The sequence below is a fragment of the Cricetulus griseus genome, chromosome X (assembly GCF_003668045.3).
Source record: "Cricetulus griseus strain 17A/GY chromosome X, alternate assembly CriGri-PICRH-1.0, whole genome shotgun sequence".
Classification (NCBI taxonomy): Eukaryota; Metazoa; Chordata; class Mammalia; order Rodentia; family Cricetidae; genus Cricetulus; species Cricetulus griseus.
Window position 1 is genome coordinate 126143572 of NC_048604.1, and position 14050 is coordinate 126157621.

Genomic DNA, 14050 nt, shown 5'->3' on the forward strand with positions numbered 1-14050 from the left:
CAGAGCGCTAAGCTCTCCTACCTAGTCCCTGCTGTCACATAGTTGTGCTTAAGTAGTCTATCTACATGTTAGAGTTCAACATGCTACAGACCGGAGTAGAAGAAGTCATAAACTCCTTGAATAGAGCAGAAGGCCTCTCTATGAGAGATTTTGGTGAAAGGAGGTCCATAAGATTGACATACATGTCCCCATGGCGAAGCAGAAAGAGAGGAGATCTCTTGAGCTATTTGTGAGCATGGGCATAGGGGAGACTGATTTAGAAGAAAGTGAAGGACTATGCAATATTCTCTTGCAGTCCCTCGAAGAAGGGGAGGGGGACAAGAACCCCTGAACCAAATGGGAGAACCGGGCATGGTTGGAGAGGAAGGATATGGAAAGGGAAAAAGGGGAATGGGGAGGAGAACAAGAGGACTGAGACAGGGTAAGAATAGAGGAGAGAAAGAAAGCAGATGCCTTGATAAAGGGAGATAGTATAGCTATGGAGAGAGGTCTGGCAGAGGGGAAATGTTAGGGGATCCGGAGGGATAACCCCAACTATTGATCCAAGCAGCGGTAGAAAAAATGCCATTGATGCCCTTCCCTTATCATGAGATTGGTGTCTACCTTGGTTACATTTCTGAGATTCTTCATCCAGTAGCTATTTGAAGCAGAAACAGGCACCCACAGCTAAGCACTGAATACCCCTGGAATCCAATAGTGGAGAAGGATGAAGGATGAGTAAAGAAGCCAAGAGGGTCCTTCAGAAACCCCCAGAACAGTTTACCTTACCAAGTGAGAACATGGAGACCATAGTCATAAAACTGGGGAAACAGCATTGGACTGAAATAAGCCCTCTGAATGTGGGTGCTAGCTAGGAATCCAAGAGAGTCTACGGGACCTCTAACAGTGTAGCCAATCTTTAACCCTAGAGCACAAATGGAATTTGGGAGCCCATTTCCTATGGAGGGATACTATTGCAGACCAAATACAGCAAGGAGGGCCTAGGCCCTCCCCCAAACGATATGACAGAATTTGAAGGTCCCTGATGGACCTTCACTATACCTGGGTCTGAGTTGGTGCATGGGTTGGGGAAGTTGGAGGGGAACATGGGAGGATAGGAGGGTGAGCAAATGGGGAGTTGGGTATGTAAATATAAGTAGTAATTAAGAATTTGAATAAAATAAGAAGAAAGAGAAGTAGAGAAGAAAAGGTGAAGGGAGGACATTAGAGAGCAGGCATATTAAGTTAGAGGCAGAACAGAGGAGAACAACAAAAGAGATACCATAATAGATGGAGTCATTATAGGTTTAAAGAGAGATCTGGCACTAGGGAATGTCCAGAGATCTACAAGTTGACCCTAAATAACAATCTAAGCCATAGTGGAGAGGCTATCTTAAATGCCCTTCTCCAATAATGAGATTGATTGCTACCTTATATGCCATCCTAGAACCTTCATCCAGCAGCTGATGGAAGCAGAAGCAAACACCGACAGCTAAACATTGAACTGGACTCTGGAATCCAGTTGCAGAGAGAGGAGTGATTAGCTAATGGGTCTAGACCAGGCTGTAGAGACCCACAGAAACAGCCAACCTGAACAAGGGGTTGCTCATGACATACTTTGAAGATCCCACTTTGAAGGCCTCACAGTCCCTGGGGAGCAGAAAGGGGATAGGATGGGTGGTTATGTGGTGGGCAGGGGAGGAGGTGAGGGAGAGGGAACTGGGATTGACATGTAAAAGAATCTTGCTTGTAATTTCATTTAAAAAGGTAAAGAAAGATGTTTTGGTCAGCAATTTTACTGTATCTGTCTAATGCTGAAATGTGTGTATTTGTTAATTATTTTTTCTTGTTTTAAACATCAGTTTATTTGAAAGTATTAATTAAACTAAAATGAGTAAGACCTCTGAAATTTTTTATACATACTTCTGACAGTCTTTGTTTCTAATTGCAATATTTATAACTTCTTTCAACCAAGAATGTTTAGCCCAAATAACAAAATTATTTATTTTGTTCATTCTTCATATATATATGGTTGATGTGATAAGGCTTCGGAGATGGCTTAGCAGTTAAGCGAACTGGTTGCTCTTTCAGAGTTAAATTCCCAGCACCCCTACGGCAGCTCAGAACTGCCTGTAACACTAATCCTATGAGATCCAATGCCCTCCTCTGATGTGTACACGCAGACAAAAATCCATGTAAGATCAAGCAATGAAAAATATTTTTAAAGGTCTAGGTAAGATAGGTGGTGGTGGCACATGTCTTTAATCCCAGTACTTAGTTGGCAGAGACAGGCATATTTATGAGAATTTGTGGCAAGCCTGGTCCACAGTGAGTTCCAGGATACCCAGGATTACACAGAGAAACCCTGTTTCGAAAAACAAGAAAGAAACAAGCAAAAAAAGATCTGTGTTGTTTTGATTGTTTTCTCTTTTCCTTTTTGATAAACAGTATTCTTATAATGCAGTATGTTAGTGGAAAGACAATGCATATTATTTGAAATAATATGCTAATAAATTTGACTTCCATATGCATTAACCCAATATATGCATTCTTAGTAATACCTAGACTTGTCAATTTAAAACAAATGTGATTCCTTTATGAACTTTTTCTAAGGAATATGGATTATATTTACATTTAGTGGGTCTTGAAGTATGAAGTTTTCATTTACAGAAAAATGTACATTGCCAGGAGACAAATGGGTCAGTGGATGAAGTCACCTACCCTTCTTTATGTGTGAGAACCTGAGTATTATCCCAATGAACCACATGGTGGAAGAAAAGGAACATATGCTTGATGACTTCTGACATCTATGTGCATGCTGTAGCATGTGTACACATTTACAAATACAAATAAATTTTCACCTGTAACATTGTTTTAAAAGCACTTCTAATGAGGATTTTCAGGTTGAGAATAAATATTTTACTATCTCTTTGTATTAAGCCTTTGTTCTGTGGCAAACTGAATACAGAAAATGCACTCAAATTGCCCCATCATCAAAAGATGGCTTTCAAATATACCTGCTGAGAACAATAAGAGTCATTAATTTTATAACATTCAAGTAATTCCAAATCTATTTTCCTAAGAATCCATATTAAACTATAAAAGAGCAAGGAGAGCTATTCAAAACTCAATTCAGAAAAACAAAGCTTATGGCAGCATAATTAATTGCCTTTTTCTTTAAATCTCTTTTCTAAGAATCTGAACTGGATTACGTATTTAATATTTTTTATTAAAGCTGTGCAACCCTGTAGCTACCACTACACACATCTCGACCTAGTCACAGGGATTATCTTCCCAAGGAAATAGATCAAAGCTTTATTTCCTTGTGGGTGTCTGATGATGAAATTCAACTTAATTCAACTCTTCATCACTTTAGCATCTAGCCTTAAGCTGCTGGTTCCAGGAAAATCAGAATATGTAGAAGTGAAGAAAAAGGAAAACACCCATTCTATTTCTCTCTTAAGAGTTATAACTTAAAGATAACTCACAAAAAATCCAGGAAATCATTTACCAGTGTTAAGAACATAATCGTACTTAAATTATGATTAAAAAGTAAGTGAACCTAAAATGACAACAAGACATTTGCTTGTATATGCTACAGCCAACTCAGTCATTGCTTTTCAACCCTTTATAAATTATGATGAAACATTAAAATCCCCACTGCTAGCTTTGCAGAGAGTACATTGTAAACTACATTATGCAATATTTTTTGCTGTACCCAAAATTTGGAAAATGACCTTCCCAATTGAAGAACTTGTATTTTAACAATTACAAATTATTTCTTGTAACCATTAGAAAAACACTCAGTTCTTAAAGAAGAATCATATAACGCAGGTGTGAATTAGAAGTTTGACCACATTTATATTTGTGTCACTGGATGCTATTTCTTCCTTGTGCTTGGGACTGATGCCCTGTGAATTCTTAGATTATATTCATTTATTGTGTATGCAGAGTGTTCTGCCTGTATGACAGGAGAGGGCACCAGATCTTGTTATAAATGGTTATGAGCCATTATGTTGTTGCTGGGAATTGAACAAAGGAACTCAAGAAGAATAGCTTGTGCTTTTAACCTCTGAGCCATCACTCCACCTTGCCCTGATAATTCTAAAGAGGAACAGTGTGCTGTTTTGCTATGAACATCCCCATAGGCTCACTAAGGTAAACAGGTGGCTCTATGCACTTGCCCAAGTCATAAACACTGAACCACATTTGAAGAATCAGCCTCTGTTACATCGTTAGGAATAGATAAATTTTTAAATTGTTCTAAAGTTTTCCTGAGCAATAACAAATGTTTGGCTATATCAAAGAGAGACTCATTCCAGGAAAAAATTTCTGGAAACAGATGTTTCCTCTGGATATATTTATAAAGAGTTCCAATCTTCAGAAGATTTATCATTGCCTAGACTACACAGTCAAACAGGAGGAAACAGCATGGGCTTTATAAAAGATTTCCATCTTTTATAAAGACCTTAGATAAGCCAATATTTATGAAATTATGAGAACTCACAAAAGACTATAAGATCTTCCAAACATTGGTGATTTTTGAACTGAACTTAATCAAGACAGCATGAAAAACTCTCAGTGTAAGACCATGGTGTAAGAAAAATATTTTCTGGTAATATCACACAATTTAAAATCATATGACTATTGTTATTTTAACTTTCATTTTATTTTGTGTGCATTGGTGTTTTGCTGCATTATGTATGAGGGTGTTGGATCCCCTGGGACTGGACTTACACACAGTTGTGACCTACCATGTGGTTTCTGAGAATTGAACCCAGGTCCTCTGGAAAAACAGTCAGTGCTTTCATCCATTAAGCCATCTCTCCAGCCCACTATTTTCACCAAAAAATTTAATGCTTAGAATAAATAGTAAAAAAAAGTGTTTGAAATATCATACTTAATATGATAATTATTTCAGCATAAGTTTGCAGTGCACAAGTAAGTTGAATATCTTATATGAGAGTAATACAAAGAGGAATGCCCAGAATTGTAAATAAACTGAACTCAAATTTATTTTCTACTTAATGAACCAAGCAAAAAGGCAAATGATTCACATGGTGCACCCAGTAACATGAAGACAAAATTATATTATGTTATGTACATATTACGTATAAACATGTATATATATGTACATATGTTTATGCTTGTGCTTGTGCATGTATGATTAATGAAGATATATGAAAACCTGAGTTCTTTTTTCTATGCCATAAAATTAAAACCTATATGGAAAACATGGGACAGATAGATATTACTATCAATTCTCATAAATTGCTCCATCTTCCACGTTCAGAAAATTTGCTTCATGTGGTTGAAATATTTAAAGTATCCTGCCTTATTGAATGAATATCTGCTTTGCACCAAATTTAAACTCCATATTACTGTATGATCAAACTTATTTAGATAAATTCTATTTCATCACTTTGGATGTAGTCTTGAGGTTTACGAAAATCTATGCCCCAAGGGATACCATTGGCTCCTTGAGCAGAAAGATCGAGGGCTAAGACATGTAAATAATAGCATTGTCACTGAAAATTTCACTCCTTTCCAGGAAATCTTCCAAATCGGCTACTCAATTCTCTATAGTCTGTGGAATATGCTTCCTAACAGGAAGAAGGAAGTAGCTGTTCTACTAGGGAAGTTACATTAATAAGAAGAGTTTAGAAGTGATGGTGGCATGTAACACCCTGCCCATGCTTTCTTCCTTGACAAGGCAGATCTAAGACACAGACTACAAAAGCAATGCGTTTTGAAGCATAACTAGAATGAGGGTAGAGAATGCTGTTGTGACAGACAAATGAGCTAGCCTGGGAAGATCTGGTACTGTCCTTGTATGAATAACATGGAAGAGATGCATATGTATCTGAGAGATCCAATTTAAAACCCTCCATATAATTCAGTTATAGTTTTTACCTTGGTCTATCATGGGTGATGTTTTGATCCATTTGAAAGATACCGAGATCACAAATATCTTCTAAATAACAGGAATCTTTGACAAAACAGGGAATCACATAAGAGGTGAATCACCTTCAGTAAAAGAAGTTCTATTAGGTGGGTATTTTGGTACACAACAGTGTCTCACCAACCAACACCTGGTTCACACAAACCTATCCTCTCCTCTCCTCTCCTCTCCTCTGCATTGCTACATTGGAGCCTCATTTATATTATACTCTTCATGGGTAGTAGTCTAGGCCCTATCCCAAAGGATATGATAGAATCTGATGACCCCCTAACGAAGTCCTCACCCTCCCTTGTCAGCAGAAAGGATATGTGATAAGTAGGGTTTTAGTTGGGGGGTGTGGCCAGCGAGGAGTGGAGTGAGTGCGAACTGCGAGTGATGTAAAACAATCTCATTTCTAATTCAAATAGAAAAAGTTAAAAAAAACATAAAATACTAGAAAGACAAACCTGCAAAATCAACAGATAGCATCAGTTTTGCATTGGCCAACAATTGCTGGTCATGGGGCCTATGCTGGCATGAAGTGAGATAGCCCAATTGCATGTCATTGACAACACTAATTTTCTTTTGCCCAGCAGCTATCAATTACAAATAGTTTCTTTGTTAATGATGAGATTCTTTGGGTCTCCTACAGTGTTACAGTATTGGGATGTAGTCTGCTTTGATGCAGTAGGGGTCATGTGAGTGCTTTCAAATTCTCTCTGAGTTCTTATGCAATACCAGTACTGTTGTTTGTTGAGGACACTGTTTCCCAAGAGTCATCTACCACTTCTGACTCATAAATATTTCCCGCTCCTCTACTCTACATATATATATATATATATATATATATATATATTATATATATATCTTCAGGGGTGGGATTTGATGAACATGTCCAACTGAGGACAGAGTACTTCAATGTCTCTCAAAATCTGCACATTTTTCAGTTGTGAGTGTCTGTGCTAATTACCATCTACTGCAGGAATATTCTTCTATGGTATGTGTGGAGTAAGGCACTAATCTATGGAAACAGCAGTATAAATATAGGAGTCATTTTATTTCAATGTTCTTTTTACAGAATAATAGTACAAAGTTTTCCATGACCTATCTAACCTCAGGTTCCTTTCCACTTCAGCAAAGTCTTCTATGGGTTCCATCTTATCGAGTGGACCCTAAACCTGTCAAAATGTGGTAGGTTACTCTCATAGATTTTCCAAAGTATTGCTTCCAAACAGGCCACTAATGAAGTTTTCAGAATTTGTAGTGTATGATATTGACATTTACACCCTTCTTCTTGTATCATATAATGTAACTTCCAGTGGTATAAATACTACTCATTACGGTAGATATCATATTTAGGTATCAGCTGGATTTCTCCATGTACATGAGTAATAGTGCCCATAGGCCATAACATCATATTGTGCATAGTCACCAACAGCATTGAAATACTCTATGATTTTTTTGGGTGTGTGTGGAGGGCAGAGCAGTGTATGGAACCTTTGGCCAATGACTCAAAATAATGTAACCCATTCCTGTCACTGGGGGTTTAGTTGGTGGTATAAGTTGTCTAGTTGGAATATTGTATCCCTCATTATATAGTGACTCCATTTAAATTCCTTTCATAAGTGTTCATTTTTCAGAAGCTTTTATATTATTGGTTTTCCATAAAGTGTTTCCAAAGTGGTATAGTTCTGTTTATACCTTACAGCATTCCTTCATTACCCTGTTCTCCCATTCCCCTGCTATCATATATTCCTCTTTATCACTTTATTTCAATATGATGTATTTACCTTTTTTGGATGGTCCTTCTCTCTTCCTTTGTTCTGTTACGAGCTTACCTCTGTGTTATTGGATTGAAGCACACATAAAAAAGCTTAAAATCTAGCATCCAGATGCAAGAGGAAACAAGCAATATTTGTCTCTTGAGGCTAATGTGACATTACTCAGGATGATAGGCATACGCCACGTAGTCACTATACATTCTAAGAGTCAAAAGAAAGAAGACTTTCTTTTAAACATGGAATTCCACATTAGAAGACAGATGTTGTATGATAGAGGTACAGTATCAGCCTTACCTTGGACCATTTTGGTCCACCTAGAATTCCATTAGTATATGAGACACTGAAGCAGATTCTATATTGAAAGTCTGTTTTGCAGGACCTCTGGGGAATATTGTTTCAGTAACAAAGAAATTCACCTTTCTAACTTTGCATGATATTTAATCATGATTGACTGCCTCATGATTGCACTTAAAATTGTAAATGAATGCAATTTTGCTTAATAAATTTTATTTAGCACTACTCAAAACATGAGAACCAGCCCCCCATGGCCTAAACACATAGGTAAAATGAACCAGATGGGAAAAGTGACCAGAGAAATAAAAAAGGAGAAGATATTGCTTTCTTTCATACATTCCTTTGTAACTCATTGGTTTTTTATACTATAATGCCCAAAGCAAAAACCTCACAAATCATATTAATATGAAAAAATAATTTAATGTGCTTAATACTAATAGAATTATAAAGTATAAATGCCTCTGCTTTGGAGGATTAGTATAGGAGAGGACTAAAGACTGGAAGGATCTATTGATCTACATCTCTACACATTTGACCGATGGATGCCTACTGGATCTGGAAGCATCCAAGGCATGAGCCACAGCCTTATTCTTTCTGAAACTACTCACAATGATCTGTTTAAAAGTGGGTTTCTCCATCCTGAGTGAGTTAACCCACACCCAGAAAAAAATCATGTTATGTACTCACTCATAAGTGGATATTAGACATAGAGCAAAGGATAACCAGCCAAACAGCCACAAACCCAGAGAAGCTAGGGAATGAGGAGGTGTCTAAAAATGGACCCCCATGAAGGGGAAAAATAGATCTTCTGAGTGTAGTAGTAGCATGAGGGAGGGGATAGAATGGAGGAGAGAGAGAAGGGCAAAAATGGAGGGGAAGGAGAACATGAGGGATCAGGAAGACTGAGTCCTGAGACAGGGAATAATAGAGAAAGAGAGCAAGGAAAGAAATACCTTAATAGAGGGAGCCATTATGGATTTAATGATGAGCCTGGCACTAGGGAAATCTCCAGGAATCCACCATGATGACCCCCAACTATGAATCTAAGAAATAGTGGAGAATGCCCTTCCCTTTTAATGAGATAGATGACTACATTCAATGCCTTTCTAGAGCCTTCTTCCAGTATCTGATGGAAACAGAAGCAGAGATGAACAGCTAAGCACTAAAACGTACTCCTGGAATCCAGCTGTAGGGTGGCAGAAGTGATGAGCAAAGGGGTCAAGACCATGCTGGAGAAAGCCACAGAAACAGCTGACCTGAGCAAACAGGATATCATGGACCCCAGTTTGACAGCTGGGGGAACCAGCATAAGACTGAACCAGGCACCCTGATTGTGGGTGCCAGTTAAGGGGCTTGGACAGTCTATGGGGCCTCTAACAATGGAACCATTATTTATCCATGAAAAACAGCAGACGAATAAAGATGGAAAGACACACCTAGCGCAAGTTGCCAGACATCTCTGATTTTAACTAAATCTCCATGCTTTAGGCTGATGCTTGGACTTAGTCATGGTGTGGAAACCACAATTGGAGGTTCCACTGAGATTGGGAAAGGAAGGGACCCTGAGGGATCACTCTTGGGAGGTGGACAGCAAATGCGGTTTATGAGGGTGGATTGGTGCCTCAACTCCTAAGAGAGTTGGGTTGGTAAAGGTACTGGATGGGTGCCTCAACTCCTGACAGAGTTGGATTGGAAATAGAGAAGCACCGTCTCAAAAAGTAAAGTGCAGTTAATGGAATTGTTATGAAAATCAAAAATAATAGAAAAATAGAAAACGTAAAGTTAAATTTTAAAAAGAAAATAAAAAGTAAAAAATACACAAAGTTTTAAAATGAAAATGGAAAGTAAAGTTTTAAAGACAAATTGAAAAGTAAAAAATACACAGAGAGTCAGGATACTGCATGCTATTTTACTGTCTTTGAATTGGTCAATTGTTATGGAAAGAGCAAAAGGTGCTAACAGATATTTGATCGTAAATGTTGCAGGATTAATTCAACTTACATATTTCAAAAATACTTGACTTCAAAATTTAAGTGTCTGGACAGATTACTTGAGAAAAGAATTTCTGCTTTTGTATCAACAGAAAATGAAGATCTGTGGATTCCTTTCAGACTAACATGGTTTGATGAAGTGAGACTCCCTGAAGCAGTGGCCAGGAGATCCAACATCGAAAACACCTAGTTCGATGCAGTCATAGACCACTACAGTCAGGATTTCTGGGTTATCTTATGATTCCCATAAATAATACCCATTTAGGGTATTTTATTGGCCCTAATCAGCAGGAAGCAGTTTGGAAAGAATGATGCTCAGATACCCAAATATTGTTTATGAATGTATATTTTCATTTAAATGGGGTTGGTTATAAATGACAATGTCCAGGAAAATTAGCCAAGTGATAAAGAGAAGTGAGTTAATTTTGAGAGTAAAAATGTATAGAGTTAGACCTATGAGACAGAGGAATATTTGTCCATTAATTGTATATTTATTTAGGTATAGTTAAATAGCCAGGAGAGCTGAAGTAAAGCAGAAGCAAGTATCTAATCTTTTAGAGTTTAAAAGTTTGAAGGGATCCTTCCCTCTCAAAGGAGCCATCACCACTGATGAGTCAGAGCTGCCCACGGGGTTGGGGAAACAAATGTGCGACTGGGAATACCCACAGGAGAGCAGGAATTATCTGCCACTGAAATCTTTAGCAATGAAATAGAGCCCAGCAGATAGATAGAGATGCTCAGGGATTCCAGACATTTCCTATACAGGAGCATAAGGATACTTAGAGAAACATAAGCAAAATGCAGATGCTGATACCATTTACGCAGCTCAAGGAACTAAGGATGGCTTATTTCATTATAGATCAGCAGTGCTTTTCAACCAGATGCTGATAGGGAATATTATAGTAGAAGCCTTACACCTAGGAAGTTGGAAGCAGATAGTCAAGGCCTGCCAGTCAGGGGGAGATTATTTGTTATAGAGAGCAGGCAGGGAAATAGGGAGTTATTTCAGAATTTGTCTCTAGGCCAATGAAGACATTATCCAAAAAAATTTAGAGACACAGGTGTTGGACATTTTATTGGGAAACGGTTAGCTTATGAGAACACTAGTACAGCATGCCAGGCCATGCCAAGCCATCACTGTCATAGACAAGTTCATTAAGATTTGTTTAGATATCTGACCAGCTTACACTCAGTGATTAGCGATGGTGGCTGCCTTGCAGGAATTAAAAATGTTATTCCTGGTATCAGCTCCTGAGGGCCCTGGGAACATGACTCCACTGAGTTCGAGGGGATATTCTGGCCCCAACAGAGTGCAGAGAGTCCAGAGGTAAGCTGATTCTGCCCCTAACTTGGGCCCAACTTTCCACTGCCTGCCCTGGCAAATCCCACCCCAGGATGTGCAGGCAGACAGACTCGGTCCCTGAAGACACTGGGATCCTGTCTCTGCTGAGATCACTGTGCCATTCTGGCCACCACAGAGTGCAGAGAGTGCAGGGGTGAGCTGATTTGGCTCCTAACCTGGGCCCAACTTCCATCAGCCCACCCTGGCAAACCCTGCCCAGGGATCTTCTACAGGATGACTCAACCCCTGAGGACCAAGTAACCCAGAGTCTGCTGACATCTCTGTGCCAGTCCTGCTCTCACCCACTGGGAGAGAGAGTGTCGCAGACCTCCATGCACCCAACTTGAAACCCATCAGAGTATCAAAGTCAATTGCAAACACCTGAAGAGAACACCTGACCCATACACACCAGGAAAGAAGTGACACCAACTGTACCCACTGGAAAAAGAGACGGGAAGACGACAATATAAGAACACATCCAACAAAAGGAAAACCAATATGACACTACCAGAGCCTAGGGACTCTACGCCAGCAAGACATGAACATCCCAATACAGAAAAAGCAGAAGAGAGCAACCTTAAAAACGACTTCATGGAAATGATAGAGAAACTATGAGTGGATATCAGAAAATCCTTCAGAGAAATGGAAGAAAAGACAAACCAAAAGATGGAAGAAATCATGGAAATCCAAAAAAAAAAAAGCCAAGAAAATACAATTAAACAGCTGAAGGAAGCAGTTCAGGACCTGAAAACTGAATTTAAGACAATAAAGAAAACAGGAACTGAGGGAAGGCTAGAAGTGGAAAAGTTTATTAAACAACCAGGAATCACAGATGCAAGCATATCCAATAGAATACAAGAGATGGAAGAGAGAATCTCAGATGCTGAAGACAAACTAGAGGAAATAAACTCATCAAGCAAAGAAAATCTGAAGTCTAACAAATCCATAACACAAAATATTCAGGAAATTTGGGACACTGTGAAAATACCAAATCTAAGCATAATAGGTATAGAAGAATGTGAAGAAACCCAAACCAAAGGTGCAGAAAACATATTCAACAAAATCATAGATGAAAACTTTCCCACCCTAAAGAAAGAATGCCAATGAAAGTACAAGAAGCCTACAGAATTCCAAATAGAGTGGGCCACAAAAGAAAGTGTCTTTGTCACGTAATGATTAAAACACCAGACATAAAGAATAAAGAAAATATATTAAGAGCAGCAAGGGAAAAATGCCAAGCAACATATAAAGGCAAACTTTTCAGAATTACACCAGACTTCTCCTTGGAAACTCTGAAAGCTAGACGGACCTGGATAGATATTGTACCAACTCTGAAAGAACATGGATGCCAGCCCAGAATACTATACCCAGCAAAGCTTTCAATCACTATAAATGGAGAAAACAAGATATTCCAAGGAAAAACCAGATTTAAACAATATGTAACCACTAATGCAGCCCTACAGAAAGTACTGGAAGGAAGACTCCAACCTGAGGAAATTAACTACACTCGCATAAACATAGGCAATAGATAGTCCCACTCTACAAAAACACAAAATAAAAGGCAGGGTAAATCCACATACAATGCCAGTACCAACAAGAAACCAATAACAAACAAGAATAAACACTCAAAGGAACTTAATTTCTGTCAATATTAATGGTCTTAAATTGCATATAAAAAGACACAGGCTAACAGATTGGATACACAGACAGAATCCATCCTCCTGCTGCATAAAAGAAACACACCTCAAATAAAAAGACAGACATTACCTCAGAGTAAAGGGCTCGGATAAGATACTCCAATCAAATGGACCCAAGAAACGAGCTGGGGTAGCTATCCTTGTATCTAACAAGATAAACTTAAAACTAAAATCAATCAAAAGAGATGAAGAAGGTCATTTCATATACATCACAGGAAAAATCCATCAGGAAGAAGTCTCAATTCTAAACATCTATGCCCCAAATTCAAAGGCACTAACATTCGTAAAAGAAATATTATTAAAACACAAATCACAAATAAGGCCTCACACCTTTATAGTGGGAGACTTCAACACCCCACTCTTACCACTGGACTGGACCACCAGACAGAAACTTAACAAAGAGACAAAGGAACTAACAGAAGTTATGACCCAAGTGGGATTAGCAGACTTTTATAGAACTTTCTATCCCAACACACACAAAAAATGTATTTTCTTTTCAGCATCACATGGAACCTCCTCAAAAATCAACCACATTCTCGGCAACATAGCAATCCTCCACAGGTACAAAAAGAAAAACAAAACAAACAAACAAAAACAAACAAACAAACAAAAAAAACCCGGAATAATCACCTGTGTCTTATCAGACCACCATGCTTTAAAGATAGAAATCCAAAACAAATCAAAGTGCAAAAAACCTACCAACTCATGGAAATTGAAAAACACACAATTGCAACATTCCTGGGTCAAGGAAGAAATAAAGAAATTAAAGACTTCCTAGAATTCAATGAAAATGTTGACACAACATACCCAAACTTATGGGACACTTTGAAAGCAGTACTAAGAGGAAAGTTCATAGATTTAAGTGCTCACATGAAGAAACTTGAGAATAGCCACAGCAGAGATCTGATATCACAGATGAAAGCTCTAGAAAAAATGGAAGAAAATTCACCCTTGAAGAGCAGATTCCAGGAAATAATCAAACTGATGGCAGAAATCAATAAAGTCAAAACAAAGAAAACAATTCA